At 41.4% G+C, this 25582-nt stretch overlaps 1 protein-coding gene and 1 pseudogene across 1 annotated transcript in view; one reads left to right on the forward strand and one right to left on the reverse strand.

Annotated features, from left to right (window-relative positions):
• Window positions 1-25582, reverse strand: part of LOC135216038 (striatin-interacting protein 1 homolog) — a 313064-nt gene that overhangs the window by 161987 nt on the left and 125495 nt on the right. The window lies entirely within an intron of this gene.
• Window positions 1-25582, forward strand: part of LOC135216207 (striatin-interacting protein 1-like) — a 130064-nt pseudogene that overhangs the window by 82084 nt on the left and 22398 nt on the right.

The raw sequence follows: 25582 nt of genomic DNA on the forward strand, positions 1-25582 counted from the left end.
CCAGTAGCCAAACAGAAGGAAATAGCAAAATCTGTCAGGCAATTTCTCAAGTGCAAACAAACGTCAAGAAGAAACCAGGAGAGAATCCTAGGGTCTCTTCAGTTTGCTTCAGTAACAGATATCCTTCTGAAAGCAAGGCTGAAAGATATAAATCGAATTTGGCGGTCAAGAGCAAACTCCAAATATCGAGACAAGTTGTCAGTAATCCCACAGATCCTCCGCAACCAACTACGGCCTTGGTCAAAAGTAAAGAACTTAGCCAAGAAAGTACCCCTTCAATATCCCCTCCAGTGTTAACCATTCACACGGATGCATCCCTGTCCGGGTGGGGGGGATACTCTCAGTTCAAACAGGTTCAGGGGACTTGGTCAGTTCAATTTCGCCAGCTCCACATAAACGTGTTGGAAGCAATGGCAGTATTTCTTACTCTGAAGAGACTGCTTCCCCGAAGAAGTCTCATCTAAGGCTAGTTTTTGGACAGTGCAGTGGTAGTTCATTGCATCAACAGAGGAGGATCCAAATCCAAGCATGTGAATATGTCATGATAGCCATCTTTGCATTAGCAAACAAACACAAATGGCATCTGTCTGCCACTCACCTGGCAGGAGTAAGGAATGTGATAGCAGCGCCCTGTCCCGGTCAGTTCCTCGGAATCAGAGTGGTCTCTGGACGACGGGTCATTCCAGTGGGTAAGCCGGAGAGTCCCAGGTCTCCAAGTGGATCTCTTCGCCTCACAAGCGAACCACAAGCTCCCTTGCTATGTGGCCCCCAAACCTGGACCCTCTGGCTTATGCCACGGACGCCCTGTCGTTGGATTGGAATCAGTGGAGGAGAATTTACGTTTTTCCTCCAGTGAATCTTCTCCTGAAAGTCCTAGACAAACTAAGGTCTTTCAAAGGGATAGTAGCTCTGATTGCACCGGACTGGCCCAAGAGCAACTGGTACCTCCACTTCTCTTGGAAATTGTGGGTCTCCGACCTCAACGGATCCCCAATCCCAAACTATCACAATCAGTACAAATGAGGACTGTGTTCGCTTCCTCAGGAACTCTCCAGACCCTAACTTTATGGACTTCATGAAGTTTGCGGCTAATAAAGATGCTAACATTGATCCACAGAATATTCTCTTCCTGGAATCAGATAAGAGGGAGTCAACCATCAGACAATATGACTCAGCTGTTAAGAAATTAGCATCTTTCTTGAGAGAATCGAACACTACAAACCATGACAGTTAATTTGGCTATATCCTTTTTCAGATCTTTATTGAAAAAGGTTTAGCAGCTAGCACGATTACCACTCACAAGTCGGCTTTGAAGAAAATCTTTCAAGTAGGTTTTCAGATAGATTTAACTGAATCTTATTTCACATCTATCCCTAAAGCCTGTGCTAGACTTAGACCTTCTCAGAGGCCTACTACAGTTTCATGGTTCTTGAATGATGTTCTCAAACTAGCTTCAGATACTGACAACTCATCTTGTACATTCATAATGCTCCTGAGGAAGACTCTATTCTTATTAAGCCTAGCCTCAGGAGCAAGAATTTCAGAACTGTCGGCTCTATCCAGAGATGCGGGGTCATGTGGAATTCCTCCCATCAGGAGAAGTTCTACTTGCTCCGGATCGTAGCGTTTTAGCCAAAAATGACGATCCTCTTGCAAGGTGGGCCTCCTTGGAAGGTTAGCCCCACATTCCACAGGATCCTTCTCTCTGCCCAGTATCAACCCTTAGAGCCTTTCTATCTCGTACTTCTTCTAGATCCTCGGGTGCTCTCTTCATGAGAGAAAAAGGTGGTACTTTGTCAGTTAAAGGTATTAGGCAACAAATCCTTTACTTCATTAAACAAGCCAACCCTGAGTCATTCCCAAGAGCACATGATATCAGGGGAGTAGCCACCTCTATTAACTATTTCCAACATATGAACTTTGAGGATCTTAGAAAGTATACTGGATGGAAATCCCCGACAGTCTTTAAACGGCATTATTTAAAGTCCTTGGAATCTTTAAAGTTCAGCAGTAGCAGCGGGAAACATAGTTTCCCCTGATACTGCTTAGTAGTTGTAGTATTGATCCAGGTCTCCTTTCTACCTACTTCAACCAACATGCCTCAACCTATCACAGGCTACTCATCATTATAGCCTTAGCCGTTGTGTGTTATAGTGGTTTGTCCCTTATTTTTTTGCTAGGGACAAACCACATTGGTACTGATATGTACCCCAGTGGTCCTAACCTTATGTTTTTTATGCGATGGTTAGGCCACAATATGTTTGTGTAAATTTCCATTTAACTTGTGATAACTTCAGTCACAATGTGTTTGTATATATTTGAATTACTTATTTTATTTGTATTAATGATGGAATTGAGTGTACCTACCCTTATTTTTATGCTAGGGTAGGACACATGTATGTATATAAATTGTACCTATATATTTCTAATTAAGTAAATTCAACTATTTCTTGTTTTACATGCATATTATATTATTGTTACTACCATTTAAGTACTTTAAGTTTACTAACATTCTGTTATTGTTTACCATAAGTTAGTTTAAGTACTTATTTTGGTATGCTGTATTGATTTACCTTATATTGAGATCCATTCATTTTAAACAGGTTTTTTTCATTTTTCCTTTTCCATCTTGTCTGTTTCTCTGGTACTCTTTCATAGGCCGACACGAGCTGAGCCCAGAAAAGGGATTTTGACGAAGGAAAAAATCTATTCTGGGTGATTGGCTCGTGTCGCCCTATGAAAACCCATCCCCTATATGGTTTGTTTTCCCCCCCTTGCAGGACAAGATGTATTTATGTTTTTATTAAGGATGACCGCTAGGGGCGCTGCTGTCCGTGGCGTCCTCTAGTAGTAGTAGTAGAGGCTGCATCGCCGTTGGTATCAGCTCTCTCTTGGGGGGATTTGATAGGGAAGTTCTAATTGGTGTCTGTCTCGTGGTAGTGTCCACACTCGCCCCTATTTCATACCGACACTTCTTTTTAAGAGTGAGCGAGTCAGTTTTACTGACATTTTCTTAATTTTGTTTTTCTCTGGTAATTTTTAGGCTAATTTTACCTAGAAAGAATGATATTAAGGATACTTTCATAGGGCGACACGAGCCAATCACCCAGAAATAGATTTTTCCTTCGTCAAAATCCCTTATTTCGGAAATTAGAAAAGCTACAATGTTCAAATATTTTTCGTTTTATTCTACATGAAATTGTGCATATTTTAATATATAAAACTCTATGAAATGCCTAATATGAAATGGAGCAAATATTTCGGAGATTTGTAGTAAGCATTTCGGAGATCGGCGGCGGAGAATCCGCGCGCGGAGGGAAGGAAAGATTTATTTTTAAATTCACCATAAATCTAAATATTTGCTAGAGACTTTGAATTTGTTTCAAGATGAAGATAATGACTGAGTATTTACTAGGGGGACTGTAAGAGTTTTAGCTTACAATTGCGTTTTTCGACCATTTCGGTAGAGTCAAAGTTGACCGAACGTGGTTTTTTTTTTGTTTTTTTTTTTTTTTTTTTGTATTTATCGTGATTTATATGCAAATATTTCAAAAATGAGAAAAAGCTACAACCTTCAATTATTTTTTGTTGTATTCTACATGAAATTGCGCACATTTTCATATATAAAACTTTATGTAACGGCTAATTTAAAATGGTGTGCAAATTCATTACACAATCGCACGTATGAGGGGTTTTTTCGGAAGAGTTACCGCAGCGGACGTAAAGAAAATGTTATTTTTTTCATAAATTTCACCATAAATCGAAATATTGTGCTAGAGACTTCCAATTTGTTGCACAAAATGAAGGTAAATGCTTGAATATTACTAGAATATAAGCGTTTTTAGCTTACAAGCGTTTTTCGACCACATCGGGTAGAGTCAATGTTGACCGAAGGTTGAAATTTTGGCAATTATCGTTATTTATATGAAAATATCTCAAAAACTGATAAAACGCTACAACCATGAGTTGTTTTTAGTTGTATGTGCATGACTTTCGCACATTTCCATATATAAAACTTTATATAACCGTAATTTAAAATGGTGCAAACATTACCACAATCGTCATGTATGATTTTTTTCGGAAGAGTTACCGCGCGGACGTAAGGAAAAAGGTTTGTTCATAAACTTCACCCATAAAAATCGGAATATTGTGCTAGAGACTTCCAATCAGTTGCAAAATTAAGGTAATTGATTGAATATTACTAAAATATAAGAGTTTTAGCTTACAATTGCGTGTTTTCAACCATTTCGGTAGAGTCAAAGTTGACTGAAGGTTGAAATTTTGGCACTTATCGTTATTTATATGAAAATATCTCAAAACTGATGAAAGCTACAATCATGAGTATTTATTGTTGTATTCTACATAAAAATGTGCACATTTTCATATCTAATACTTCATGTAACGGCTAATTTACAATGGTACAAAAATTATGTCAAAGTGACGAAATAATTTCCGAGAGGGTGTTTCTACAAGATACTTTTTTAGTTGCGGGCCAAGACAGAAGTTCGCGCTTGCGCGCCTGCGTAACGATTGTAAACAAAACAACACCTTGATCCGTGAACTCCAGCATCCCCAAGGCACGTGATTCAAAAGTTTTAGGCTGGTAGGCCTATAAGTATTTTTCCGCAAATTTAAAAAAAAACTTTTGTAAGTCGACGTAAAATACATCCAGTCGGCACACGGGAGACAAAAAATGTCGACGTAAAATACGTCCAGTCGGCATAAGAGGGTTAAACTAAATTCAAGACAGTTTCAAAGTTATTTTACAACATTAGCTTAAAAATATAGTAGTGTATATACTACTGTACATAGTTAGCTTACTAGCCTATGGATTATAGCTAGAAAGCCTACAAATACATAGGTGGTGCTATTACGTATTCACATGGGCCTCTTTTCTTTTACAAGGAAAGAGAGGGAGAGAGGTAAGAGAAATATCAAAATTATGTAAATCATGTGGGAATCACCAATGATCTCTGTTGATAAAGATGGCAACGATTTTGCAGTGCAATCAGACGAACAATAAAGATAATGCTACCAGCAGCATGCTGCGGAACATCTCTTCCCTTCTTCACAACACAGTTAATGTATTTCACGTGATAACCTTCATCTGATGTTTAGGCTTCTTTCCATAAGAGTAAAAGAATCAGGACTTTTGGATGCCACATAACTTAACGTTTATATGGGTAAAATTTAAAGAACCCGTCGAAAACAACTTCAAGTTCACTCTCGTCGTGGTTCGGATCCGTCATGTAAAGTCATTTGTCCTGTTGCTGAATAACCACTGGTTCCATGTAACGTAAAAATACCATAAAAACAAACAAACCAAACCACAATATATCGAGAAATTAATTTCTAATCACCAGAAACAAATTTCTATTTCTCATTGAAAAATACAGTGAATACAGTGTATGAGGGCCCCAGAACCAGAAAGTCGTATATGCCACTTCCACGGATTTGGAGTTATGCATACTGGTAGATTTGGCAACCTTTTCTCTGTGTATTTGAGGCATTTATAGGCCATTCCACCATTTACATACGGTCGAAATTCCTACTGGGACAGTCGGAATTATCGATTTTAGCTACAGGAAAAGACGTTGACTTCGAGCGCGTGCTGGCAGCCGCTCCAGGACGCTTCATGAGACCAGATAGACGCATATCACTAGCGCTGATTAAGCCAATGAGAGCGCGCGTCACTTTGCGGTAGCGAATTCTAGGCCAATGAGCGTTTTTCCCCATAAGGCGCGTGTAAGCATCGACCAATCACCGCGCAGCTTACAATCTCCGCCAATGTTTACATCTCACTTCAGTGATCATAGCGGGAGATTTAATTTACGATTATCCGTTTGTGTTTTTGCTGTTATTTTGTCTAAATTACTCTTTATTTGAGTACATTATGTCTTCCTCTGGCAGTGACAGTGAGCATAGTGATGTCGTGGCAACATTTTTTTTTCATTATTAGAATAGTAATAATAGTCGTAGTACTAGTAGTAGTATAGTAGTAGTAGTAGTAGTGGATGAGGGTCACAGCTGGTAGCGATGTTTGGAGCTAACAGACTGCAATCTGATCGAGTTAAGTCCCCCTTCACATTGCAGCTTCTATTAAAGGATGGGGGCCCTAGTAGTAGTAGTAGTAGTAGTAGTAGTAGTAAAAAAAAATCATGATAATATTATTATTGTGTATTATTGATGGTTAAACATCATAGTGATTCAAGGTTATCATCGTCAACATCATTATTAAAACCATTCATAATATTATTTCTATCATTATTATTATTATCATTATATTATTATTATCATTATTATTATGACAATAGTATTACTATTCTATTATAGTATTTTCTTGTGATTGATTTATAAGTATCGATGTATTATGATGATGAAAGGTTATCATCATCAGTGTCATTATTAGTACTAATATTATTGTACTATCATCATTATTATTATTACTATTATTATCATCATTATCATTATTATTATTATTATTCCCATTGTTATTATTATCACTATTATTATTATCATTATTATCATTAGCAATACTCGTTTCTTATCACAAAAATGTATCGTCTTTTCAGCACATTATTATTACTTATCAATTATTATTATTAAAGTATTATTATCATTATTATTACCAGTATTATTACTATTACTCTTATTAATATCATCATCATTATTACAACAATTTGATAACACTTTATTATCGTTTAACACATTCAATTATGGTTTAAGTGCTTGTTATGACTCAAATATTAAAAAAAATGTGAGTTTGGCAGACATTTTGAATGCTAGCGCGCAAGCGCACCCAACAATTTTTTTCAAATTTTCACAAAAAACTTATAAAGAGTATAGCTTCATATGAAACTAAGTTTAAATCGATATCTTTCTTAGAAGCAGAGTAATGAATGATAAACTTTGAGGCCAATTTACTCATTTTTTAAAAAGTGGCATATACGACTCTCTGGTTCTGAGGCCCTCATATATGGTCCATAGAGAAATCTGAATAACACTGGTTCCATGTAACGTAATCACCAGAAACCAAATTTCTATTTCTCATAGAAAAATACAGTGAATACAGTATATATGGTCCATAGAGAAATCTGAATAACCACTGGTTCCATGTAATGTAAAAATACCATAAAAAACAAACAAACCAAACCACAATATATCGAGAAATTAATTTCTAATCACCAGAAACAAATTTCTATTTCTCATAGAAAAATACAGTGAATACAGTATATATGGTCCATAGAGAAATCTGCAAATACGGGAGTCCATGAATCTTGCAAAATGGAATATGGGAGGTCCTCTCTAATAAATATATAATGTGCAAATTGACTATTAGTCAAATGGTTGAAATCAATTGTTACTATTGTATGTAAACCAGAGGGGCAGATGTGAATCCTGGTCAGGGTGCATGTCTATATAAGTAAATGTTTTGTCTGAATAGGTTTTTTGATTTTAAAGAATATGAATAAGAATCAATGATAAAAGTTTTTCATATTATTGTGAAAACTTTGTTATGGCATTATAATGATTTTATGGGTTTAATTGTCTTATCTTGTTATTAATAGGGGTTGTTTTCCAGACCTCTGAGTCTCAAGTAGACTTTTCTTGGGCTGGTTCTCAGGGATCAATCCTGAGTTGGGGTAAAAAAAAATTTAGACTTTATTTGAGAAGCCTGTCTTATTTAAAAAATTTATGATATTATTATTGAAAAATCCCTGCTTTCAGCAAGAATACTTTTCATTCTGAATTCCGTAGATAAATAGATCTTTGGCTTGGTCCAATTTGGGCACTCAACAAGCAAATGCTCCACTGTCAGGGTGTTTGACATCTGTTACACTTCATTGGGTCAGCATGTGGTGTTGACATCAAGTGACCATGTGAGAATCTTGTGTGTCCTATACGGAGCCTTGTTTGCAATGTGTATTGTATCTCAACTGTGTTGTGTTAAAATTTTGATAATTTTTCAGGTCTCCCATGGACTCCAAAAGGTTAGACAAAAAGATATAGACTCATTTTTAGATTCTACTCGTGTAAAGTTTGTGGGATTTCAACTACAAGGAGATAGAACATCTTTAGCAGGATTGCCTCAACCAATTCATGAGGGAGTCAAAGTTCTCTCCAAGGTAATAGTATCTGACTATTTTATAACAAAGCAATGGGTATATATTTTATTATACCAAGACCTATTGTTCAAAACAATAGCCTGTTCCATCACAGTTTCTTTTAATCTTATACAGGCTTATTAACGTAATTGCTAAGTTACCAGGATTGCCTAAAAGATTTGGCTATCAGACTTAAGAAAATGTAAAGAATGCTCACCACACTAAAGCACACTGGACATTGGAAATGGATTGACTAGTAGTAACTTTTTCTTATAACTGTTATACTCGTGTAATACGCAGATCTTCGCACATCATGCGACCCCCCAAATTATCACCTTAAAACAATGATTTGATCATGTTATATCCTCAGTAACATGCAAGTTCATTTTTTGAGACAAAATTACAATAGGCTAACTTCTTTTCCTCCTGTTTATCTATCCAATTTTCTAGTCTGGCTAACTTTCTTTTCCTTCATCTCTTTATCTATCCCATCTTCTAGTTAAGTTAAAAAAAGTACAAGAGAAAGTTAAATTAAAAGTATCATCAGTTAATGTTATACTTGTTGTGTAAAACGCATACCAGCCAGAAACATCTGATTTGCTATAAACCAAATCCGATAACTACAGCGGCTTGCTTGTATTTCAACCATCGTACGATAGTAAAAAATTACCATAGTTATGTCACAAATGACGTTAAAAAGAATAGGACCAATATATTTTACATGACTATCCTTATTTTCCATGGAGAAAAGATCAGTAAGGGCATATACTGCTAAATTTAAGCTGCTAGTTGTAGCTGAAGCTGAGGAAAGAATGTTCTTCTACTAACAACTATTATCATGCATTTTTAGCAGGATTGCCTCAACCAATTCATGAGGGAGTCAAAGTTCTCTCCAAGGTAATAGTATCTGACTATTTTATAACAAAGCAATGGGTATATATTTTATTATACCAAGACCTATTGTTTCAAAAACAATAGCCCTGTTCCATCACAGTTTCTTTTAATCTTATACAAAGGCTTATTAACGTAATTGCTAAGTACCAGGATCGCCTAAAAGATTTGGCTATCAGACTTAAGAAAATGTAAAGAATGCTCACCACATTAAAGCACACTGGACATTGGAAATGGATTGACTAGTAGTAACTTTTTTATATACTGTATATACTAGTGTAATACGCGATCTCGCATATCATGCGACCCCCAAATTATCACCTTAAAACAATGATTTGATCATGTATCTCATGTAACATGCAAGTTCATTTTTTGAGACAAAATTACAATAGGCTAACTTCTTTTCCTCCTGTTTATCTAACCAATTTCTAGTCTGGCTAACTTCTTTTCCTTCATCTCTTTATCTATCCCATCTTCTAGTTAAGTAAAAAAAAGTACAAGAGAAGTTAAAAGTATCATCAGTAATGTACTTTGTTGTGTAAACGCATACAGCCAGAAACATCTGATTTGCTATAAACCAAATCCGATAACTACAGCGGCTTGCTTGTATTTCAACCATCGTACGATAGTAAAAAATTACCATAGTTATGTCACAAATGACGTTAAAAAGAATAGGACCGATATATTTTTACATGACTATCCTTATTTTCCATGGAGAAAAGATCAGTAAGGGCATATACTGCTAAATTTAAGCTGCTAGTTGTAGCTGAAGCTGAGGAAAGAATGTTCTTCTACTAACAACTATTATCACATGCATTGGCAACATGGAAACTTCGGTATAGCACCATCAAACTCGACCGTAAACAAAATTTGAGAGAAATATGTTTTTATCAAAATTATTTGGCATGAAAGAACACATTTTACTGTGTTCACTCCAATAAAAGATAAATATGTAAAGCTCGTAGTATTATGATGAAATCAAGTGAAATATCGAACGGAATCTGTTGATTTTTTTACTCAATAAACATGCCCTCAGGGCCATCTACTAACGAAAAAAATAAGATTTGTTCACAACGATATGAATTCAAGTGATATTTTAACTTGAAAGCACTTTGTATAATGTAAAATAACCCTGTCCCATATCCCTAGAGTATCTTGAGATTCATTTGCGTTAACTAGAAGCAAGAAAATCGTTCTTATTTGACTTCAATGCAGCATAATAAACTTACCTCGCAATCGTCCTCAGCTGATTTCCAAACCAAAACATTGATTGCTATTTTTGTTATTTTATAATACAACAAAAGTTATATGAAAATACATGCAATATTATTGGATGCAGTGAAGTAAAGCATAACTTTTTTAAAAGATCCAAGGAAAAGATGCATATTCATTATATTTGTATTTTATCAAAATGATACTAGTAATGTGATTTACATGCGCTAATGTTTATATCTCATGTATGATGTGACCCCCTTAAAATTAGCTCCAAAATTAGGTCTTCAAAAGTCGCAAGATATGCGAGTATATGTGGTATATATCATGCAGTGTCATTAATCAGTAAGTGTTAGTTGCTAGCTTAACTTTGTATTATAGAGATATTGGCTTAACTTTTTTCCTTGCAGCATGTATATGTTTCATTGTGTGAGGTGCAAATAAGGCAAGAAGAAGAAAGAACAAGAAACCCAATGTCCAAGCCTGAAGTTGACATTCCACAAACACCAGCTGAAATTTTATATCAGGTAAATAATATTTCAGGCAGTTTCTGTGATACACATGAAAGGTTACTTGCAGCTTTCAGTTTTACATGAAAGGTGATGTTTTTATTTTTTAAAAGTCCTTACTAATTATTTACAAGTAAAATATTTGTTTTGTCTTTATCAGTGATTATTACTGCTTTGCAATTTTGTAACTTTACATATGTGCATATATGTATATACAGTATTCCTATAGTTATCCAGATTAATAGAGCCAAGGGCCCATCAAATAATGCTGAAATCTGGATAATGGCAAGTTAAAACTTTCTGGGTGTTCAAGGACAATGCTGTACCTAATCTTGTGAATACTACATAACTGTAAAAGCTATGTATATTTTTAAACAAAAAACAACCATCACACTTTAAACTGTAAACTTTATGCAAAAGGTAATTATCTACCTTTTTTCCCCATATTTGTAACAAAGAATACATGTACTCATAAATACACTAGAAAAATGCATACATGACATAATTCAGTAAGCAGGTAGCCTACCTATGCGTATCCTGAACCTACCATAATTTTATGACCATTAATGTATTTTTATACAGCATCTTTCTCAACAGTTGTTACCATATTTTATTACCATACATGAGATACAAAATGTATGTGTGAACTATTAACCTAGGCTAGGTTTTAAACTCACAGTATCCATTTGCACATTGGTGTTCCTGCAAGTATCTCCTCTTTACTCTTGAGGTGGGGATGGTGTTCTAGTTCAAGGCACTTGTTTTGTACTTGTAACCGCTCCCCCAATGGTTCACATGAGTGTTCATTTTTTATCACTACTCGAGCTTGGTTGCTTGAATACGTCTACGGGAGTACCAGTGTGGTGTTTTTTGTCATGACTTGGGTTTTGTGATGAGCTTTGAGAAATCAGATCTTGCACGCAAACAGAGGTTAAAGTATCTGAACATGCTGATAGACATTGCAGCAGGGACGGTCCTCCCTTTGGAGCCTCGTATCGGTGGTTTAGAGAGGCAGCGCCCAAGGTCTGAGAATGACTCGCAGCTCCAAAGTCGCCCATTGCAGAATGGTATGCAGACCTCATCTACCTGCTGGTGGACATACCATGGCAACTTCCTCCACTCCCACCCTGCTGAAGCAAGAACACAGTGGCTTCCCTCCATCTTCACAGGCGGAGGCTAGCAACTCCTTAGAAGTTGCTGCAGTCATTGCCAGACCCCTCGGCCCTCTTCCCCTTAGTTGGTACTAGGGAAAATGGAAGGAGTTTATTCGTTGGTGCAGTTGGGAGGGATCTCCCCTCAAAGCGTCTTGAGGGATATGGCAGAATTCTTTCTCTTTCTGCATCAAGAGAAGTACCTTTTCCGTGTATGCAGTTAAAGCTTGTAGGGTTTCCCTCACCCAAGTATTTAATTAAACATGGGGTCATAGCTTTCAGCGTCATGGGAGTGGTCAGACATGGTAAGAAATTTCAAAAAGTGTTGCTCCCCTCAGGAATTGAAAGCCCGGAATGGAGTGTCACTAAAGTCCTGTCTTCCCTGAGGAAATCGCCCAATGAACCATTCAGAAGGGCGTCAGACTGGGACTTGACGCTGAAAGCTGGTTTCCTGTTGTTATTGGTGTCAACAGAAAGGGTGGGAAAATTAATGCCCTCTGATACGACATTACCCACATCCATGGATGGACATCAGTGGACTTCACTTTCCTCCCAGAGTTTGTGGTAAAGACCCAGAACCCCCCCAACCCCCCCCCAACCCCCCCCCCCCCCCCTCCACACACACACACAACCCAAGGTTTAGTGGTTTTTCCCCTACCTTCCATGAGAAGTTGAAAATGACTATTTACAACCCCTTGTGGGGCCTCTTTTACTAGACAATTGTAAATTTTACCCACTTATATACCGTATATTTCCTAGTTATAAAACGAACTTTAGATAAGACGAGGACAAAAATCATGGCAAATTTTCATGAATTTATACTAATAATAATAATGATGACTTACATAAAGGTTGTTTTGCTTGTTGTATCCAATAACAGTATTACTATTATCATATCGTTACTGTGTTACAGAATATAAACATTGTCATGTACATCATTTGCATTTGATATTGTTTACATTCTCAAAATCTCGGCTGATTTGAGCATTATTGATATCTTTATTGCCATTATTTGTTAGAAGAGATATAATTCAGAGAAACCTTTTATTGTAAATTAACGAGGTTTGGTTGAAAACATGCACATATTCACATATTACTTTATATGACTTTACTTCATTATATGAGAGAGAGAGAGAGAGAGAGAGAGAGAGAAGAGAGAGAGAGAGAGAGAGAGAGAGAGAGAGAGAGAGAGAGAGAGAGATTCCTCGGGTCAGGTTGTTACACTGAGGCATATCCACTTGCAAAAGTCGAATAATAGTTGCATTGAGAATAAGGATAATTTAAATAAAACATATTTTACTGTAATCATATTACATGTATTATTGTATTAAATTATAAGAACAAAACAATGATGTGCCATTTGCATTTGTTCCGACACGAATACAAACCCTCGGTCCTTTAACAATAGGAAGTAGCTAGCGGCAGCTGGAACGGTCGTAAGCTTCGAACAAGGGGAGAACGGTAGTTAACTGCTTGTCCGACAGTGCGCGCTCCCGCACACCTGAGAGGTGAAGAATCACTTTTGCTTTCGGCCACAGGGTGTGAAGGACGCGTTCGTCATCGCTCTCTGCCCGCTTCATCGTCGTTATGCTTTGTTTATATTGTGTTTTCTACTAATGGTTTGTTTGACTTGAAAATGAAACTGTAAGTACACTGTTTCATTTTTATTACTTAATTATGAGCCAACATGGAGCTATCGCGGTAGATGCGGCGGTTTCCGCTCTTTTCATGAATTGATACCCTTGAATTATGTCTCGGTGCCGAGGGCGGGCGCGCTCGCGCCGAGTCATGTATTTTGGGCGAAAGTGTGTAATTGAAAAATGTAAGTACTCTTTTCATTATATTTTTGTCCTGTGCGTTCGTTGCCGAGAGCGTGAATGCGCTCAGCACAAGCCTCTTATTTTGTATGAATAGAATGCAATAAAAGTGGATTCGCAATTGCAGTATTCTTTTTCTTTTTCATTTTCATTTATTTAATTGCATCAATTTTAATTTTGGATCAATTTCCGCTCTTACCCGTGAATTGATCCTTACGATTTATTTTCTGTGAAAGTGAAATCGCAAGTGCAGTATTCTGTTTCATTTTCTTATATATTTTATGATAGCATCATATTATTATGGATCAAGTTTCGTCGTCTTACCCGGGAATTGATCCTTCCCCCTTTAAGTTCTATGAAGTGAATCGCAAGTGCAGTATTCTGTTTTATTTTCATATTACTTTTCACTGCTGTGCGCGGGTAGGGGAAGCGAATGGTCTGCCAGGAAATCGTCGGAAAGCTCTCCCGCGACTCCCTTGGTATCCGATTCTTCGTCTTCTTTCCTGCCCCCCAGCTCAGCTTCCTCAGTTGTATTTTGTATTTGGGGTCTTCCTTGCATTTGGGGGTGGGGCATGTCTCCCGTGCGTGAGGGAACCCCTCTTACTAATATGTCTGTGCTACCGCAGGTGCTACATCCGTATGGACCACTGCGGCGGCTGGGCGTGCCTAGCATCCACGGGCTGCTGCAGCGTCTAGCGAGGTCTGGGGCGGTGACCCATGTAGCGGTCTCCACTACTACCTCCACGGCCGCTTATGCTGCCCCCTGGACCGGCCGCCAGTACCCAGGTTCCCGCTGGCTGCCAATGATTCTATGAGGCGATGGCTGGGCCTGCCGGGCCTGCCGTACCTGCCGCTGATATGGTTCCCGCTGGCTGGCTTGGTTCCCTTCTGTGCTACCACTGCCGCTGTTCCTGCCGCTCCTGAGCTGGTTGCTGTACTGTCGCTCCTGGTTCCTCGCCGCGCCTGTCCATGCTGGTCCTGCCCACGGTATGTCTTCCCCAGTCCCAGGTCCTTCTGGACAGGTGCAGTCGGGCCTTGTTGCTTCGGCAATAGCCCCGGCTCCTGGCCTGGATGGAGGACCTGACGACTGTACTGTGTGAGCTGACGAGGAAGAGAAGAAGAAGAGGAAGGTGTCATCTTCGTCTTCATCGTCTGCTGCTGCATCTTCCAGCTTGCTGCTTTTCTTCCTTCGACGTTCATAAGGCCCATAAGCCGAAGAAGAAGAAGGCTGCCTCCCCCCCTAAGAGTCTCCTTCGGGAACTTCTAGGGGCCCGTCCCACCCACCCGGTGGAAGGGGGGGTCCTTCTGCTGGTCCTCCTGCTCCTTCGGTGAGCGGGGCCCGTCTCCCCTTCCGTAAGGAAGAGATAGACGGGGACCAGAGGAAGTACCGGTTTAGCACTGGTACTTCCTTGCCTGGTGCTAGCGGCGATGCCGCTACGCCAGGTTCCTGCTCGGTCTCTCGTTCGCGAGAGATCCCGATGTACGCTCCTCCCTCGGGAGACAGTGCAGCCAAAGTTTCGGCGCCAGAGTTCGCTCGGCGCCAAGACCGCGGCATGGAGCAGAAGGCTGGTGAGAGCCGCTCAGGTTGACTCCGCCAGGCCAGCGGCCGCTCTCGCAGCGACCAGCTGGTAACCCGGGTTTCCCCCCTAAGAAGGCTCCTTCGGGAACTTCTAAGGGCTCGTTCCACTCCCGTAGGACGGGGGGGTTCTTCTGCCGGTCCTCCTGCTATTTAGGGAACAGGGCCCGTCTCCCACTCCGCAAGGAAGAAGACTGGGACCAGAGGCGTACCGACTACCACCGGTACTTCCTCACCTGGTGTTTGCGGCGCTGCCGCTACGCCAGGTTCCGGCTCGGTCTCTCATTCGCGAGACGTTCCGAGTATACGATCTCCCGCGGGAGAGAGTACTATAGCAAAATTTTGGCGCCAGAGTTCGCTCGGCGCCAGGACCGCGGCACGGAGCAGAAGCTGGTGAGAGCCGCTCATGTGACTCTTGCCAGGCCAGCGGCCGCTCTCGCAGCGACCAGCTGGTAACCCTGGTAGATGTGACTGTCTCTGACCAGCCACGGGCTGAGGCTGGGAAGAGGTTCCCCCCTCCCGATTGTTGGTGTCAGCCTCGGCTGGTACCAGCGGTATGACGCGCCGTGAGGCCACCCACCGGTCTCACCGCAACAGTGGTCTCTGCAGGTCTCCTGACCGCCGCTCCCACAGGGACCGGACGGATAGGGGGACCAGCAGCAGCTCCTTGCACACGAGATCGGGGCCGCTGTTCTTGGTCCAGCCGGCTAGGCCTGCAAGTTGGCGATCGCCTGCAGCCCTCCAAGCCCGCTGGTTCTGCCAACGAGCGAAAGAGGAGTGTCATGTCTTCCTCTCCCGTGCCTGCAACTTCCTCGGTTTGCACCAGGAAGAGCGAGGCACAGCGGGGTGATCGTGAGGGGCATGCCCCGCACGATCCGTCACGACTGCCGTAAGTACCAGGTACGATCTTTGGACCGACCAGGGACGTATGCGCAAGTGGCAGGAGGAGATCGAGAGGGTTCTGTAGCTGTTCCCCCTCCTGAAGGGGAGGTTCTCAGAATATGCTCTTGTTCGAGGGGCTTGACGGTCTCACTCCGCCAAGATGCTGTGACTTCCGAGATCCAGAGGAGCTTGACCGAGGTTATTGCGCTGATTCGTCAGCACAACGACCTCTGCAAATCATCGCCGCTCCCACAGAAGAGCCACGTCAACGGCTCAAGTCGTTGTGGAGCCCAAAGTAGGGAACCAGACTGACGGTGGGCTTGCCGCGATAAGAGCTTCTCGGACTCGGTTCTGAACCAGGTAGAGCCTCACGTCTCCGGACGAGAAGGCTCGCTCAGGTCTAGCCAATCGGCAAGCTATTTCTTCCACCTCCTCTGCGTGACAGCGGCGTTTTTTCGGAGTATTGCAGCTCTTTTTCCCCCACTCGTCGGTCCTCCTGAGAGGTTTCAATCTCGACGAGGACTGGAATGAGTCAGAGGACGGTTTTGGCTCTCCTGTCAGGTGTTGATCAGCCCCACCCAGACGACTTTATCAGTGGTGGCAGATGCTTACCTACAGTACGAGTTCGTAACCCTCCTCGAGGGGGGGGGGAGGAAGGCCATTGCTGCAAGGTGATGGCTGCTCCTACTCTTGTCTCCAAATGCTAGTTCCGCTGGAAAGGCGAGCAATATCCATTTCCTCCCCCATTCCCTCTCTCCATACGGCTACGAGGTAAAGGGGTAGGATCCTACAGAGACTTCTCTGTAGGATCCCACGATTGGGGACTGCTCCACCAGGGGGACCTTCGGTCCTACCTGACATAACCCCAGTCGTGGAGGAGGGGACCACCCTGCCACATCTCCGATTTCTACGGGAATCGTGAGAACTACCAATCGATATTCGATTTAACGAATCCAGTGGGGGTTTCGCTGGGTGCTTAGAATTCTGCGGAATTTCTAGCACACACAGGCAAAGGGAGTTAGACGAGTATTCCCGATAATTGTTACCACGATAATCGGGGATCTCGCCGAATGCTCGAATTCCTGGAATTCTTAGCGTTGGAAGAAGACTGCCGCCGAAGGAAGATATCTCACAGTAGGCGGACCAACCCTGGAATAGAGAGAACGGACTGGGAACATCCAGTTTGGCTTGAACTATCGTCTTCGGTATTCTGTTCACCATTGAAGGTTTCCTTCAAGGAAGACTTCTCCTTCACTCTCTTTGATAGAGATCGAAGGTGGTCGATCTCCAATCCTTATTTTGTTTTCTTGAAGGAAAAGAATTTAGGATGGAGATCGTTGTTCAGAATCCTACAAATATACTACGTATATTAACCTCGCGACATGATTCTGCTAAGCAGTTGAATTGTCCGAGGGGTAGGCGCATATCCTAGTTACTCTACGGATTGCGACTTAGACGAAGAGAATTCTAATTGAACTGCAACTCGGGGTTACCTGCAACCTCCCAGGAGTTTCCAGTTTCAATTTTATACACTTATGGTTTTGTCACGACAACACCATTTCAGCTTTTGTATTTACCGAAATTCGTTTTGCCTAAATATAATTGCTCGAGCATATCTTTTTATGCTCAGTGGTTCTAGCCGAACGCATTCCTTCGTGGAATGGATTACTTGGGAACTCAGGATGACTAGTCAGCGACAGCTACTGCGTATTGAATTGCCCGAGGCAACTCAGTACCAGCTGCCGCTTCGAGATGCACAGTTGGTTATGTCTTTCTCCCCTGCTTTGATTGAATACCAACCGTATCTCTGCCCAACAATCACGGACTTAAGTCTCTGATTAACGGGGATTCTCGCATACATGAATGACCATCTACTGCTGTGACGCTCGAATTCATCGCCTTCAGTATTGCGAGAATTTACAACAGAGATATCTCTTCGACTTTCATCTTTCTGTTTACCGCACGGTAACAGAATTCTGTAATAGTCTCTTGCTGCATCGCACTGCGATAATGCGAATGATTTTTGCGGAATCTGAGTTTGTCCTCAAAATATCTCGTATTCGGAGGTGTGCAATTGTTCATTGTTCACCCCGGATTAGCAGATGTATTGAAAGACATCGCCTACTCCCACACCTGCCAGCTCTACTTCCAAACGTTCAGCCCATGAGAAGCAGTTCTTCAGGCGGCTCTCCCCTGTGTTTTCATTACTGAAGAACGCCCCGCTTTCATTGCAACTACGACTTCTCACCGGACAGCAATGAAATAGCGGTTAGCGTTTTCAGTCATTTGTAAGCACAGGTTCAGAATCTTGAGATTCCTTCTCTCGATTCAGCTGGAAGACGTAGGTTGCATTCATTGCCTACCTTCATCTTCAACGTCGCATAGTGTTGTTTCTCCGTAGCTGAGATTCAACTACTATGAGAGTGTCTTGCCTTCAGGGACCTAGGTCTCTAGACGGCAATTGACTTTCGCCTTTTGAGCATATGCCTTAAGAGAATCATCACCTCGCCGTCCGGCATTGGTGACAAACAAATACATTATTTGTTTGGTCTCTCGGCATAACCCTTTAAAAGGCGAAGGTCACGTGACTTACTCGGATGCTTGGACAACTTGCCTCACTTCCGATACGGAACTAGTCAGTCAGCAGCTGTCAGAGCGCCCGAGTTAATTACGAACTACGCTATGGACTTAGTTCGGTTGTTACAGAGCAATCATTACTTCGTCTTAATAGCTTGTCACAGTACCCATACCATTGACACCCACCATGGAGTGTCGGTGTCCTATCCACTACCGAGAACTTTGCTGCATGGGGATAGGAGGATGCGAGACTCTTCGTTGCAGACGGACAGACCAGTATGGGTACTGGACATCACCGCAAGTCGAGAGGAGGATAGGTCATGCGACTATTCCCTTCTTTTCCTCTGAGGGAACTGCATGACTTTTCCTGTGAAGTCAAGCATCCAGGGGATGGGGATCCGTGACGCTCGATTTCGTACCGAAACTTCGTAGTGAAGACTCAGAACCCTTCGGTCCCTGACGATCGGATCGAGTCCTTCACAATCCCCTCCCTAATGGACTTCACCGCCTTCGATGCGAAGGAGATGCTGCTTTGTCCGCAAAAAACTTCTCCGTGGCGCAAGTACTGAAGGCAGGGGTCTGGTCCAACCAGACCACATGCACCTCCTTCTACCTTCGGGATATTGCCCGCAGGTCCTTGGATCTTTTTCCTTGGGACCCTTGGTGGCTGCTCAATACGTTGTGTAGGGAACCAGACCCTCGCAGGCTGAACAGCATCAAGTCCTGGTGTGACTGTAAGAATGGATGAGTGAATGAGAGTGTGACTGGCTCCTCTTCCCATCTTTTTCTTCCCCTCTACCTGTGGGTAGAGGGACACGGTCGTCACCCTGCTGGATAAGGACGAGATGCAGGTGAGCTACTCAACAGAGCCCCATCCTATCCCTTTCACTAGGGATAGGAGCATATATCCACTACTTCCTCCAACAAGGGGGAGGAAGTGGATGCCAGCTTGAGACAAACCCATACTTTATGTTGCCTCTTGCAAACAGGAACAAGTTCTTGCTTGCTGGTACGAAGAGATACGCTTGCCTCTCTCTTAGTACTTGGCTCAGAGGTCTGACCATTGATCCTGCGGTGCACACCCCGATCAATCGGACAGAGGCTTGGACCCCTCCCTCGCTCTTACGACCAGGGAGGCATTCCAAGGTTGGACGAACACCAGTCTGTTCACCAAAAAGACTCAGATTCCTCCCACCAAGAAGTGAGTCTTCCTATTGTTAAAGGACCGAGGGTTTGTATTCGTGTCGGAACAAATGGCAAATTTGTTTGTCGAAAATTGCATTTTTCCTAACTATACAAACCTGAGGTCCTTTACATATAGTCCCACCTCATGCCACCCCTCACTCTGCATTTTTTTGCATGGGCCTAAATCAAAAGTGATTCTTCACCTCTCAGGCGCGCGGGCGCGCGCATTGTCGGACAAGCAGTTAACTACCGTTCCTCCTCTTGTTCGAAGCTTACGACCGTTTCCAGCTGCCGCTAGCTACTTCCTATTGTTAAAGGACCTCAGGTTTGTATAGTTAGGAAAATGCAATTTTTGACAAATTGCCATTTTAGGTTTGTTTACAGTCTCAGCTGATCGTGTTTTACCGTTATCATCAGTCTTTAGTTGCTGAATGGAACTTTATTCAGAGATACATACATTCCTTTCATAAGTGATCAAAGTTGGGTTTAACAAAGCAGAGTCTATATGTTTTTCATACAGAAGCTCGCAGTAAAGGGAAACCATTGTATTGTTTACGTTTCATCACCATTCTCAAACAACCGCTACTGATAATAATACAATAATGAACAATTACACAATTATCGTTCATATGACTGAATTGCTCGAAACATTTGAAAACAGCTGTACGTGCTGCCTCACTTGATGTTTGCTGTGTTTTGTTTTATAAGCATGGGGGAATGTGAAGATAGAAAGTGACAAAATAATTTTAAAAATTATGATTTTTTTTATATCGACGACGAAGCCGAAGTCGATTCACCAGAACCAGACTGGAATCCCTGTGATGATGGCACATGTGACCAATCTTGTAATATGTATAAGAAATTTTAATGAAAAATCAATATTATGTTATCCTAAATGTTATTACTACTGTAATTACACCACCATTGAAATTTCTAAAAGGTTACCGAAAGATGAAGGTTGCTGTGAACTACTGCAACTCGATGTTTGTATTTTCTCAGCTAGAATCGCATTTCATTGATTTTGAATTATTCCTCAAATAGAGGCTATTTGTTATGAAGATATGCCAAAAATATATAAAATAAAAATGGTTTTCTTACCTTTATTATCACTTTATGAAATAGCAGTGAATCTTCATGAATGTTGGTGGTTAGGCTATAACACCAAGGCCAAAGCTATAGTAGATTCACATCAACCGTGCATTTGATGTCTAGGCCTGTCCCTTACAATGCTCCTGATTGGTTGTTGATAAGCCAATGACAGTGCTGGAGAAACTCAGTCTCTCTTGAGATTTCACATAGGCGGGATGTGTGTTCCTCCTCTCCTGAGGGATACGTTTGAAAGACGTACCTCAGGAGAGGTGAAACACATCCTGCCCATGTGAACTCTCGAGAGAGACTGGGAGTTTCCAGCCCTGTCATTGGCTTATCAACAGCCAATCAGGAGCATTGTAGGGGACTAGCCTAGGCATCAAATGCATGGCTGATGCTAATCTACTATAGCCAACTATACACATCTTGGAATTCGAGGTTTGATCTTGAGATTGCAGTATAAGACAACCCCCAATTTGTAGAGGCGAATTTTAGGATTTAAAGGTCATCTTATACGCGGAAATATACGGTATGTTTTTTCTAATAAATAATTTTATTTTATTTTGTAAAAGTATTATACAGCTCAAACAATATCTAAACAGATAAAGAAATGAAATCAGTAACAAGTTCTAAGCATATTTGTTAGAAAATATTTACTTAAATTTACCGAAAACAAAGATTCAGTAACCTTTTTATATTTGTATAGGTAGTGTTCGAGTTATGATAATTCGTCTTTCGATAATCCAAAATTTTTCCATTTTTTTAGCAATTAATACTGATACGACAATATTTTGAAAATATTTTTAAATTCCACAATCGCTCGTAACGGGTGCAGCCCTAGCAACGTACAACCAGGCAGCAAGAGAGACAGACCAAATTACAATAGCCTAACTTTATCCCGTCTTCTAGTTAAATAAGGTAAAAAAAACAGCAAAAGAGAATATGAAAATTTTGTTTTAACGTTTTACTCATTTGGTAAATGTATACAGCCATGAACAACTGAACAAGAAACAATGTTTTCGCTAAGTACAACTGAATTGAGTAACAACATCCATTTGGCTTGTATTTCAACCCTCGTACAATAGTAAACAATACCGCAGTCATAAATGATGTTATGTATAATAGGAATGATATATTTTTAGGTAATAATTTTGTACGCTATAGATCAAAGATCAGCAAGGAAACATACTATTAAATTTAAACAAAGTTGTAGCTGAAGCTGAGAACACTTTTTGAGCTGCTAATGACTGTTATTGTGCATCAGTAACAAATATAAGCTTATCCGATTCAACACAACCGTAGATAAATTTGAGAGAGAAGAATTTTAATCAAAGCTTCAGGTCTTGAAAGAATACAGTTTACTGCTGTTTTCACGCTGATAAAAGATAAATAACATAATGGTAAAGCTCGTACTGGCTTAGGGAGGTATGTATGAGGGCATACCATCTGGACCGTAGCAAAGATTTGTGCCCAACCAGAGTAAGGGCTTACAATATCAGAGGAATAGGACTGTTGGTGGCATTTAAGAAAAACCACTTGGTTGGTCAGATCCTCTGGGGTTGGGTCTGGAAGGGGCAGATGGTATTCACCTCTTTATACCACAATGATATACAGTGGTACCTCGAGATACGAAATTAATCCGTTCCGAGGCGGCCTTCGTATTATGAGTTTTTCGTATCTTGGAACACAATTTTACATGTAAAATGGCTAATCCGTTCCAAGCCCTCCAAAAACACCCCATTAAATTTCATAATAAAGCTAAATTGACCTATAAAACAATGAAATACTACAACAATTTGGACCATTCAATACCTAAATTAAGAATAAAAATCGAAAACCTGTAAATAAAGTGGTATATTGTGTACCAAGAAATATTATTACTGTAACGTAAAATGTGGAAGCTACCTTCGAGTGAGGCTATCTCCGATAGTGGCGGCAGAGGAGGATGAAGACAAACGGCAGATAACGTACGTACGTACGTACACTTAACTTTATGAAAACACAAAAAATTTAAGGAAAACCATAAAACTAAAATTTACGAAACACCTTAACAAAAACTGAACACTTAACTTACAAAAATCTAGAAATTTACGTAAACATTTTTATTTTTTTTTTATTTTTAACTTTTTTTTTTTTTTTTTTTTTTTGTTTTTTTTTTTTTTTTTTTTTTTTTTTTACTTTTACGTAGGCTTTTTTTTTTTTTTTTTTTTTTTTTTTTTTTTTTTTTTTTTACAGAATTTTCAACTTCATCACCGCTTTCAACACGTTCTGTTTTTCATCACTTGGTTCTTCCTTTTTGCTTTCAACTTTCTGTTTTTTTTATCACTTGGTTCTTCCTTTTTGCTTACTCCTGCTAATGCTGAAGGCCTCTTTAAAAAATAACGATCCAAGGAAGATTGCTTCTGCCTACTTCTCACAATGTTCCTGAAACGACTCAAGCAAACGTCATCGAACTGCGCAAGCATACGACCTGTGTGAGCCTTTTCGGGTGTCTTTTTTCGATAAACAATTGCACTTTATGAAAAGCGCCTAGAATATCCTTAATTTCTGCGTCGTTGTCATAGGCTCCTCCTCCTCTTCCTCGCCGCTGCTAGAGAACTCTTGAACGACGTTAAGTTGCATGGCCTCCAACTCCTTCAGGTCATCCGTCGTAAGCTCCTCTTGGTGCTCCTCGAGAAGGTCGTTGATGTCGTCTTCGTCGACGACCAGCCCCATGGACTTGCCGAGTGCAACGATCTCATCAAGATCTGGTTCCAAAACAGTTTCGGGATCATCAACTGTTTCCGACTCTGCAGTACCAGCTTCGCCCACCCACGTTGAATCCCTCGAAGTCTCTGGCGGATACGGCATCAGGCCAGAGTTTCCTCCACGAGGAATTCAAGGTTCGCCTCGAAACCTCCTGCCAAGCTAGGTCAATGAGTCGGATGCAAATGACGATGTCGAAATGCTCCTTCCAAAATTGACGCAAGGTGAGGTTTGTGGTATCGGTGATGTCGAAACTCTCTTGAAAAGATTTTTCGTGTACAGCTTCTTAAAGTTTGCTATCACTTGCTGGTCCATGAGCTGGAGGAGAGGGGTGGTGTTGGGCGGAAGAAAAAGAATCTTAACGAAGGAATACTCCGCTAGGATATCTTCCTCGAGGCCAGGAGGGTGGGGAGGGACATTGTCCAACACCAGCAGACATTTCAGGGGGAGGCGCTTCTCTTCCAAAAAAAAACTCTTCACAGTCGGCCCGAAACACAGATTTACCCACTCCGTGAACAAAAGCCTCGTTACCCAGGCTTTTGCATTAGCCCTCCACATCACTGGAAGCTTCTCCTTCAGCACCTTGTGGGCCTTGAAGGCTCGAGGAGTCTCAGAATGATACACCAGTAGGGGCTTCACCTTGCAATCCCCACTGGCGTTTGAACAAAGTGCGAGCGTAAGCCTGTCTTTCATAGGCTTATGCCCGGGTAGCTTCTTCTCTTCCTCCGTGATGTACGTCCGACGAGGCATTTTTTTCCAAAAAAAAGGCCAGTCTCATCACAATTGAAGACTTGCTGAGAACTGTAGCCTTCCTTGGTCATCATCTCGTCGAAAGTCTTCTTAAATGCTTCGGCCGCTTTGTGTCCGAGCTGGCAGCCTTCCCCATGACGCACCACAGAATGGATGCCAGTCCGTTTACAAAATTTCTCGAACCAGCCATGCGAAGCCTTGAACTCTGGGGTTGGCGTTAAAGTCCCTTCCCCTCCCTCGTCTTCCGCCTGCGCAAATCAAATCGCCGAAAATAGCACTGGCCTTGTGAGCGATTGCTGTCTCCGTTACTGTATCGCCAGCGATTTCTTTGTCTTTTATCCAGATGAGGAGCAGCCGTTCCATCTCGTCGTGCACATGGCTCCTCTTGCTGGACAAAATAGTGATGCCCTTCGATGGTGTAGTTGCTTTGATGGCATCCTTCTGTTTAAGGATGGTGCCTATTGTCGACGGATTACGGCCGTATTCCTTTGCGATCTCACACAATCGCATACCAGCTTCGTACTTCTTTATGATCTCCATCTTTGTCTCCAGAGACAGCATGCGCTTCTTTCCGTGAATTTCAACTTTCTTGGGACCCATGACTACGTTAATTTACGTAAAGTTACACAAATACGTAATAATACAGTCTTCGCACAACGATAATATGTACTGCAACGAAATCACTAACGAATTTACGTTACTAAACGAAATCGTTGGAGCGAACGAATGCTGATTGCGTACGGTAAAGTTTCGGGTGCGGAGTGGCCGAGCTAAGGGACGCCAGCGCGTACGTATAGAAGATGCATGATGGGAGGGATGCTGTCCAATCAAAGAGAAGGATCTCATGGCTGGCTAGCATCAGGAACCAATGGGAGAGCAGGAGGATGGTGGTGAGTCTACTAGCACTAAGATGGCGGCGTGCGGCGCGAGTTTCAAAATTGTTATCGGGCGAATCTCGGACTTTCAGAAACCTTTCGTATCTTGAAAACTTTTCGTATGTAGAGCAGTAAAATTTTCGCATTGGCTTTCATAACTTGGATTTTTCGTAAGTTGAGCCTTTCGTATCTCGAGGTACGACTGTACTAGCATACAA

This window comes from Macrobrachium nipponense, chromosome 6 (genome assembly GCF_015104395.2).
Source record: "Macrobrachium nipponense isolate FS-2020 chromosome 6, ASM1510439v2, whole genome shotgun sequence".
Lineage (NCBI taxonomy): Eukaryota > Metazoa > Arthropoda > Malacostraca > Decapoda > Palaemonidae > Macrobrachium > Macrobrachium nipponense.